Source organism: Neophocaena asiaeorientalis, unplaced genomic scaffold (assembly GCF_003031525.2).
Source record: "Neophocaena asiaeorientalis asiaeorientalis breed wild unplaced genomic scaffold, Neophocaena_asiaeorientalis_V1.1 scaffold268, whole genome shotgun sequence".
Classification (NCBI taxonomy): Eukaryota; Metazoa; Chordata; class Mammalia; order Artiodactyla; family Phocoenidae; genus Neophocaena; species Neophocaena asiaeorientalis.
The window spans coordinates 1,109,429-1,119,403 of NW_020173979.1; positions in this window are offsets into that span (position 1 = coordinate 1,109,429).

Here is a 9,975-nt window from a genome sequence, read left to right on the forward strand (position 1 = left end):
GGGAGGGAGGGAGACGCCAAGAGGGAAGAGTTTTAGGAACATATGTATATGTATAACTGATTCACTTTGTTATAAAGCAGAAACTAACACACCATTGTAAAGCAATTATACTCCAATAAAGATGTTACAAAAAAAATAAATAAAAGACATTCAGGATTTCTACAGTGAAGACTACAAAGTATTGATGAGAGAAATTAAGAAAGACTTAAACAAATGGAAAAATGTCATGTTTATGGTTTCCAAGACACAGTATTATTAATATGACTCTTTTCCCTAAATTGAACTATGTTCAATGCAATCCCAATAAAATTCTGAATTTTTTTAGTGGAAACTGACAAGTGGATTCTAATATTTGTGTGGAAATACAAAGGGTGTAGGATAACAAAAGCAATTTTTAAAAGGGAGTTGGAGAACTTAACCAGCTTGTGTTCAAGACTTACTATAAAGTTACAGTGATCAAGATAGTTTGGGTATTAGTGAAAATATAAACATATAGATCAGTGGAACAGATTAGAGAGTCCATAAATAGACCCACATGTATTTGGTCAATTGTTTTGACACAGGTGCCAAGGCAATTTTGTGAGAAAAGAAGAGTCTTTTCAACAAATGGTACAAGATGTTCATGTGAGGAAAAAGTGAATATTGATGGTTAACCCATACCATACACAAAAAATTGATTCTAAATGGATTATAGACACAAATGTAAAACTTAAAAGAACTGTAAAACTTCTAAAAGAAACCATAAGAGAATATTTTTGCAAATCTGGAGTAGGCAAAGTTTTATTAGATAACACACAGAAAGCACAAGTCATAAAAGAAGAAAATAATAAATTAGACTTCAATTAAAATAAGAGCCTTTTGTTCTTTGAAGGACATCATTAAGAAAGTACAAAGGCAAAGCCACAGATTGGGAGGAAATGTTTGCAACATATATGTCAGAAAAAGGCTCTGTATTCAGGATAAAAAGAACACTGACAGCTCAATAATAAAAAGACAGTGAGAAAATGGGCAAAAGATTTGAAGAGATACTTCTCAAAAGAAGATACGAGAAAGGTGCTCAACACCATTAGTCATCAACGAAATGCAAATTTAATGGCAACGAGATACCACTACATGCCGGCTAGAATGGCTAAAATCAGTGGTGTTCTGGTAACTGTTTAAGAGCTAGGTCTGGGCGGGGTAGGAGTAGAGGAAGCCTGATTAGCAGTGTTTGCTGATTTCTATGGTGTAAATACTCTCACTATGATCAATTTCAAGCTAGCAACAAGATGTCAATGAACCCAGAGCTGGGAAGAGATGCATACAATTGGCTCCCACAAACTGGTGCAAGCTAGCTCCAGCATACTACTAAAATGTTTAAAACTGACTGGCCCTCTTCCACTGGTAGAGATATGGGGCAGCTGGAACTCTCTTACACTGCTGTTGAGGATGTAAGATGATAAAACCGCTGGGCAAGAAGAGTTTTGCAGTTAAACATCATATGCTATATAACTCAGTCATTGAACATCTGGGCATACTCAAGTTCACAGCAGCTTCATTTGTAATAGCCCCAAATTGGAAACAACCCAAATGTTCACCAGCAGACGACATACTGTGGCATATTCATACAATGGAATATTAATCAGCAATAGAAAGGAATGAGCTGTTGGTACAGAAACCATATGGACGAATCTCAAAATTATTATACTGAGCGAAAGAAGACAGAAAAGAAAAAGAACACGTGATGTCTGCTTCAATATACAAGGTTTGGGCTTCCCTGGTGGTACAGTGGTTTAAGAATCTGCCTGCCAATGCCTGGGACACGGGTTTGAGCCCTGGTCCGGGAAGATCTCATGTGCCATGGAGCAACTAAGCCTGTGCACCTCAAGTACTGAGCCTGTGAGCCACAACTACTGAGCCCACATGTTACAACTACTGAAGCCCACGCGCCTAGAGCCCATGCTCTGCAACAAGAGAAGCCACTGCAATGAGAAGCCCACACACTGCAACAAAGAGTAGCCCCCGCTCGGTGCAACTAGAGAAAGCCCGTGCGCAGCAACGAAGACCCAATGCAGCCAAAAATAAATAAATTAATTAAAAAATATATATATATATACACACAAGGTTTGTTGGTTTTTTTTAATGGAATCTATAGTGACAAAAACATATCGGTGTTTGCCTAGTGAGGGGGTGGAAGGATGGATTACGATGGGCACAAGGTAATCTTTGATGGTCGGGAAATGTTTGTAATCCTGATTATGGAGATGGACTCATGGGTGTATACATATGTCAAAACTGATCAAGCTATACATTTTAAATATGTGCCGTTTCGTGTACTTCAATTATATCTCGATGAAAGTGAAAACGTATTTTAAAAAGTGCAAACTCCTGGGCTTGACCCCAAGCTCGGAGATGGGAGAACCGAGAGAGGAGCTGGACTTGAAGTTTAATAAACTCCTCAGATGATTCTTAGAAACCGGGAGACCTACTGAAGAGGAACACCCCAAATTTAATCAGGTGTGACAAGTTTGATTTTCAAGGTGGATAAAGGAAGGTGTGTTTATACTTCAAAGTGGAGCCTGTGTTTTAATAGCCCAGCAGTAGCATTTGCATGGCCTAACTGTCCTAGCTTGCGCCAGGTGCTCCCACATGCCTGCAGGTTTGTCTGACTTTGCCCCCACTAGGTGGCAAAGATGGGAGAGTTGACTGTCGGGGCAGCTGAGAATTACAAGGGTAGGTTCAAGTCTCCTTTCTACCACTTCCTAGCTGAGTGACCTCTTGGCCACATCTCTCTGTCTCAATTACCTACTGCTGTGGATCCAAGCCAGTCCAAGACATTGCAGCTTAAAACAAATGCTCATCACCCGGTGATCTGGATAGGGCTTAGTGGGGACAGTTAGTCTCTACTTCATGTAGGGAGGGTCAGCTGGGGTGCTTCTCCGAGGCTGAAGGGTCCACTTCCAGTCCACCTGGGTGCTGGCTACCTCCTGGGCGCTCTGACACAATTGTAGACTGAGCCTCTGTCCCTCTCCAGATAGATCTTTCCATGAGCTGCTCTTTATAGTTTCCTTATAGCATCACGGCTGGGTTCTAAGAGAGAGTGTTAAAGAGGATGAGGCAGAAGCTGTATCACCTTTTACGATCTAGCCTCAGAAGTCACACAGTGTCACCTTGCCCGGCTGATCATCCTTTAACACCTTCCCTCTTGTTCATCCTCTTGCAGCCACGCTGGTCTTTCTGTTCCTCTAAAGCTCTAAGTCTGTTCCCGTTCCAGTGTGTTAGCACCTGCTCTTCCCTCGGCCTGAAGCACTTCCCCTTGCCCCGCAGATCTGCACAAGACAGACCCCTTCTCATCATTTAGGTCTCAGCCAAATGTCATCACCTCAGAGAAACTGTCCCTTCTGATCTTCCCTTCCCACCCCTGCAAATCTTGCCAGCACTATTCAATAGAACTTTCTGGCATCATGGAGATATTCTTTACCTGCGCTGTTGCATATGACAGCCACTATCCACGAAATTTTCAGAACTGGAGTTCAACTTCTCCTTGATTTTAATAAGCTTCCAAGTAAATTGAAATAGCTGCATAGAGCTAGTTGCTACCACATTGAACTCAGCTCTATTCCATCATTTCATCCTATTTTCTTCACAGCAGCTGTCACCATTCAAAATTATTTACTATTTCTTTCTATGCTTTCAACTTTTTTATTATGACAAATTCAACTCTATAGAAAATTGCAAGAATATTAGAATGAACCCTTCACCTAGATTAACTGAGTGACTCTCTTGCCAAATGTGCTTTATCTTCTATATGGGTGTATATAATTTTTGGCAGGAGGTGGCTGAACCCTTTGACAGTTAGTTGCAGATATCATAGCATTTCACCCCTAAACACCCCTAAGAACAAGGACATTCATGCTATCATCATGCTGAAGGAATTTAACACGAACACAATACTATTATCTAATATTGATATCATACCATTGTCTGATATGTCACCTGTATTCAGCTTTCACAAATTGTCCCCCAAATGTCTTCTGTGGCATTTTTTTCTTCTGATCTGGGATGCAATACAGAATCACGTGTGGTGTTTGTCTTATCTCCTTATTCTCCTTTAATCTGAAACAGTTCTTAGCCTTTCCTGGTCTTTCATGACCTTGGCATTTTTGAAGAGCAGAAGCCAGTTGTATTGAGAAATGCCCTTGGACTTGGATTTGTTTGCTTGTTTCCTCGTAATTGCATTCAGGTTATGCATTTTGGCTGGAGAGCCACTTAGGGACGTGTTCTCAGTGCATCAGATCAGGAGGCACCTGGTGTTAATTTGTTCTATTATTGGGGACACTTATTCTGATCACTTGGTAAAGGTGGTGTTCACCAGAGCTCTCCATTGTCAAGGAACTGTTTTATTTTTTTCCCTCGGCAGTTTATAACTAGTCTATAGGGAGATCCTTTGGGACTATGTGACTATCCTGTTTCTCGTCAAATTTTCATTCAATGGTTTTGACATTCATTGATAATTAAGCCTGAATCGATTATTGCTATGGAGTTGCAAAATGATTTTTTTCCTCTTTATTTCCTTCTCTATCTATGAGTTGGCCTTCTACTGTAAAGAAGATCTTTCCTTTCCCCTTTTATATTTATGTATTTATATGTCTGCTTGAATCAGAATAAACTCATGGATTTCATTTGATGTATTATACTCCATTACTGTCATTATTCATTTTGATATTAAAATTGATCCAGTCTAGGCCAGTGGGAGCTCCTGTAAGCTGGTGTCTATGTTCTTCTGACACAACCCCTTCAGTCCTTGAGATTTCCTTTCTGACATAATAAGATATTCCAGGTTTACCTTAATTAATTAATTAACCAATTAAAATGTGTATTATGTTTCTCTCCCATCAGAAGATAAACTCTTCTCTCTCCTAAGATGCTTCACACTTAAATGCTTAGGTACAAATTGGACAAGAGCAGTCTTAGAAATCTATTTCTGGAACTAACAAGGGCCATCCTGCATGAAAAGGAAAGAAGGTTCAAATTCCATGCAGCTCTTAGCTGTTTGATCATAACAGCAGAGTGTAGAGTCAGTGATGCTGCATAAGTGATGAAAACCATGGCCCATAGGGCTAGGCCTTCCCAGGTTCCTCTCTGCACTTCATTACTTCTAAACTGTTAACTTTGGATAAGTCACATTGCTCCAAGCCTCAGTTTCATTATCTCATTATCATCAGAACGGGACACCACAAACAGTACCTCGTCGCATGGTTGTTATAGGGACTAACGAAGACAATATACATTAAGTGGTTAGCACAGTGCCTGGCACACGCAAATGGCTGATAAATAGTAGATATTATTATTGTATACATTTTCTCATCTAGTGTTTCCAGGAGCTCTGTGAAATATCTTCATTTGTAGATGAGGAACATGAGGTACAGAGTAGTTAACTAAATTACCCAAGGTCACACAGCTAGATGGTGAGGAAGTCCAGGTAGGAACCTATGGAGAGGCTTTTCCAATTACCCTGGAGGGTGAGAACAGACCTAGGTGAAACAGAGCCCTTTATACCTGGCCTGGCCATGCACACCTCCCCGCAACCCCCTGAAGAGTGTAGGCAGAGGGGGTCACTGCTCGTGGCGAAGTGACCGGGGCCTGCAAAGGAGTGACAGTCCTTTTTACTACCAGAGGTTTATCAGTGATGCTGCAGACCATATGTGGCAGCAGAATAGTGGGTAAGATCATGAACTTGAGTTAGACCTGGGTTTTCATCCTGAATGGGAGATCTCGAGTAAGTTACCTAGCCTCTCTGGGTCTTAGTTTCCTTATCTGTAGAAGGGTGGGGAGGGGGCGAGGAGGGATAAATTAGGAGATTGGGATTGACATATACACACTACATATATAAAGTAGATATCCAATAAGGACCTACTGTATAGCACAATACTCTGTAATGGCCTATATGGGAAATGAATCTAAAAAAAAGTGGATATATGTATGTATATGTATAACTGATTTACTTTGCTGTACACCTGAAACTAACACAGCATTGTAAATCAACTATACGCCAGTAAAATTTTTTTTTAAAAATTAAAAAAAAAAAACGTCAGGGCTTTTGCACTGGCTGTTCTCTCTGCCTACAATGCTCTTCCCCCTACACTCACGTAGTTAACCCCTTTATATCCCTTATATCTTTATTAAAATTACTGAGCCCTACCTCGATCACCTTACTTAAAAATAAAATTCACCCTCTCCACTCCATCACCTTCTCCTGGCTCTATTCCTACCCTCCCACCCCTCCCCCCCCCACCCCAGGCACTTCTTACCACTAACGATACATCATTCACTTATTTATTATTTTCTTTGCTCATTGTACTTCTCACCACAGTAGAATGTCATCTCCACCAGAGCAAGGACTTTGGTCTCTCTGGGTCTCTGAGAAAAGTGCCTGGACATAATAATAGTTCAATAAATATTCCTGGTTGTTGTCACCATAAACAAACCTCACCACAGTGCTAAATTTTTAGGAGATGCTCAAAACAAGCAACGTTATCAAATCATGTTGATGTTTCGGTCCCTCTGGAATGTGATCGTGGTTTTAATGCCAAATTCCTGTCATTTTTAGTTATGGCCTAAGGCCTCCAAATAAGTCTGGGACTTCCTCTTTCTCTACCTTACATTTCCCCTTTCCACCGTGACCTGCAGCGTATCCTTACCTGGAGCTTGCAGAAATGCAGACTCTTGGGCCCCACCTCAGCCTGACGCAGTCAGAACATGCATTGGAACAAGACCGCCGGGCGACTTGTGTCAGGTCAAGTTGCTAGCGTCCATCACTTTCTTCTTTCCTGGAATCTCTCTTTTCCTGCTCCCCAAATCTTTCATCCATGCTGCCCTAGCTTTCTAATTTGACTTAAAGCTTCTTTCCTATGAACATTAGCTCTCTGGTGCTCCAAGGGGACTTTTCATGTTCCTCTGCCTACACATCTTGTCTCCTCGAGGTGCCCCTTCATCAGATGGGGAGCTGTTTGAAGCCAGAGGTTCTCCCTACCTACCTCCACCTCCCACTGCCTCCGCCTGCCTTAACTTACTAGGATCTGTCCCGAGAGCAGATGAATCATTTCACGTCTTTGTTTCCTTTGTTTACTCCAAGGATCTAAAGATGTTTAACACAGCATTGCTTTCATGGATTCTTAGGTCTCCATGCTTCCTAAAAAGGCAGGACCACTCTGTCTTCCCTGGTATGCAAATTCACTTTTGTTTTAGCCAGTGAACATTGGGAACGGCCTGAGTGCCAGTCCCTAGATAAAGTGGCTGCCAGGGAAATAAATATGCTTGAGACACAATTCCTGGAAATAAGCTCACAGCCTGTGGATGCCCCACGTGGACACCCCACGTGGACACACTAACAGGAGTCTTCATTGTAATATCATCCGATTCAGTGGCAAACATCTAAATGCACACCTGCAGGAATAAAAAAAAAATCTATGGCACAATCATACTGTAAAATTCTATGTAGCAGTGCATTTATTTATTTATATTTATTTTTGGCTGCATTGGGTCTTCGTTGCTGCACGCGGGCTTTCTCTAGTTGTGGCGAGCGGGGGCTACTCTTCATTGCGGTGCGCGGGCTTCTCATTGCGGTGGCTTCTCTTGTTGCAGAGCATGAGCTCTAGGCACACAGGCTTCAGCAGTTGTGGCTCGCGGGCTCTAGAGCACAGGCTCAGTAGCTGTGGTGCACAGGTTTAGTTGCTCCGCGGCATGTGGGATCCTCCCGGTCCACGGCTCGAACCCACGTCCCCTGCATTGGCAGGCGATTCTTAACCGTTGCGCCACCAGGGGAGTCCCTATGTAGCAGCTTTTAAAGAAAGGGAGATAAATATAGAATTACTGCCGGAGAAAGATCTCCAGGACAGGATGAGTGAAAGAAAACATCTTGCAGAATATGTGCCTTTTGATGCTGATTAGAGCTTAAATATAAACATTTATATTTAATGTGTACAGAAAGGATTGAATGGACACACAGACTAATGACAGTGATCAAGGGAGACTTTAGCCTTATCTGTCATTTTTTTTTTAGCGTGGAGAACATTTGTATGTATTATTTGGGCAATTATAGAATTCATAATAATTTTAAAACATAACACTATTCAATTCAAATTAAAGATATAGGGCAAGAGCAACCAATGTGACCAGAACTGGGGGGTGGAGAGATATCGTAGGCTTTGGAAACAACTTTATGTGGCCAAGGTACAATCGTTCCGATTGTATGGATGACTTGACCGAGACCAGCAGTGGTTAAGTGACTTGCTTAGAGTCCCATAGCTACTAGATAAGATAGGTCGAATGGAGCACAGGTACTTTGTGCTAAATGTGGAGTGGTTCCTGAGTGAAGGATGAGAAAAGCAAGTGCCCTCCTCCACCACTAGGTTAGATGTGGCCATCCCCACCTATCCCAACATGCCTGAGTCTGATCTGCATTTATCCATTTTTTGGCCTCCATCCCAAGACTCCCTTCCTTAAGATGATGGAGACATGACAGTTTCCTCTTTCCCTGAGGGCATCCACCTCCCCCTCTCCCTTTTATCTGCTTCCTACAAACTTAGATCTTTGGTCTTGACATCTGCTACAACTTTGCAAGAGGAACTTTACAGATTACTGCTCCTCTTGCAATATTCTGAGCTATAGGCCAGAAATCTGGATTCCCAGCTTCTTCTCCCAAGTTCTCAGCTTCACCGTAAACCCCAGGCCAGGCACCACACAGGTAGGCAAGACCAATTTCCTGGACATAGGTCTGATCAGGCATTACCTCTGGGGAGCAAGGGTCTTCTATTTTTATGATTCTTGCACACTCTAAAAATAAGTTGTGGAGGCAAGCAGAGCACATAAAATCAAACAACATTAACAATAAAAGACTTGACTTCAAAAGTGTCTATACTCATTTCAGAAAACCATAGAGCTGAAAATTATTTCCCAGGCAATAAACATCCAGCGGTAATCAAGCTAGAACAAGATCATGAGTATGACACACCTTGCTAAGTGCTCAGTACACAGTGAATGTTAGGAAGGGGGGTTTGAAACAACTGAAGCATCGTTCTCAAAGGTGCCCTGTATATATACTGAAATGAACAAAAGGAGGTTTTAGTGTTTCTCAAAACAAAGACAGCTAGCTCTGGAACCAATAGTTAAACATGAGAACATCATAAAAGGCTGAACATGGGGATCAACTCTACCAAGAGTGAGAGCAGTAGGCCTGGAAGAACCAGATTTGGAAACAACATCTCCAATTTTGTTTGCCCAAACTTGCCAAGCATAATAGATTAGGAGCCCTTATGGATGTACCCAACTAATTGCACTCAATTATTTGTACACTTCAGATGACCTTTCAGCAATGAGCCCAATTAATTAAATGCAGACGCACAAGTCAGATTTGGAAGGAAGGGGGAGGGCTGGGTTCATTTCAAAATTAAACCTGTGTTATTTTATTTTGAAAAGTCACTGAGAGGACACATGTAAAAACAGTAGTTCATATAGAACATTCCTTCAGGATATGGTAGAGAATATTTACTAGGACTTCCTGGGACCTGTCAAAGCCCTGAGGTTCATAATGCCAGAGATGGAGGGAAAGGGGAGAAGATTGTCTTAGCAGGAGTAGGGCTGATCTTCATGGCCTAGGAGAGGGAAGGCAGGTGGAAAACAGGCCTAGGGTGATTTGAAAATCAAGTGAAAATCAGGTTCATTGCATTGCTAAAGTCTTCATCTAGTCTTTATCAAGGAAACCTCAAATCCCATTAGGCAGGACAGAAGGAATGGATAATTTCTAGAGACAGTGTTTCTCACATTTCCTTCACTCATGAACACCTTCACAATTTTTACAATATTCAAGTGATTTGTCCTACTGTTTCCATTTTTCCTATAAATCGGTAAAATGATTTCCCAAAGGGTTGCGCCATCTGTCACTGCCACCACTGTGTCTTATCTAGTCTTTTCACCACACCAGCATCATCTACCAGA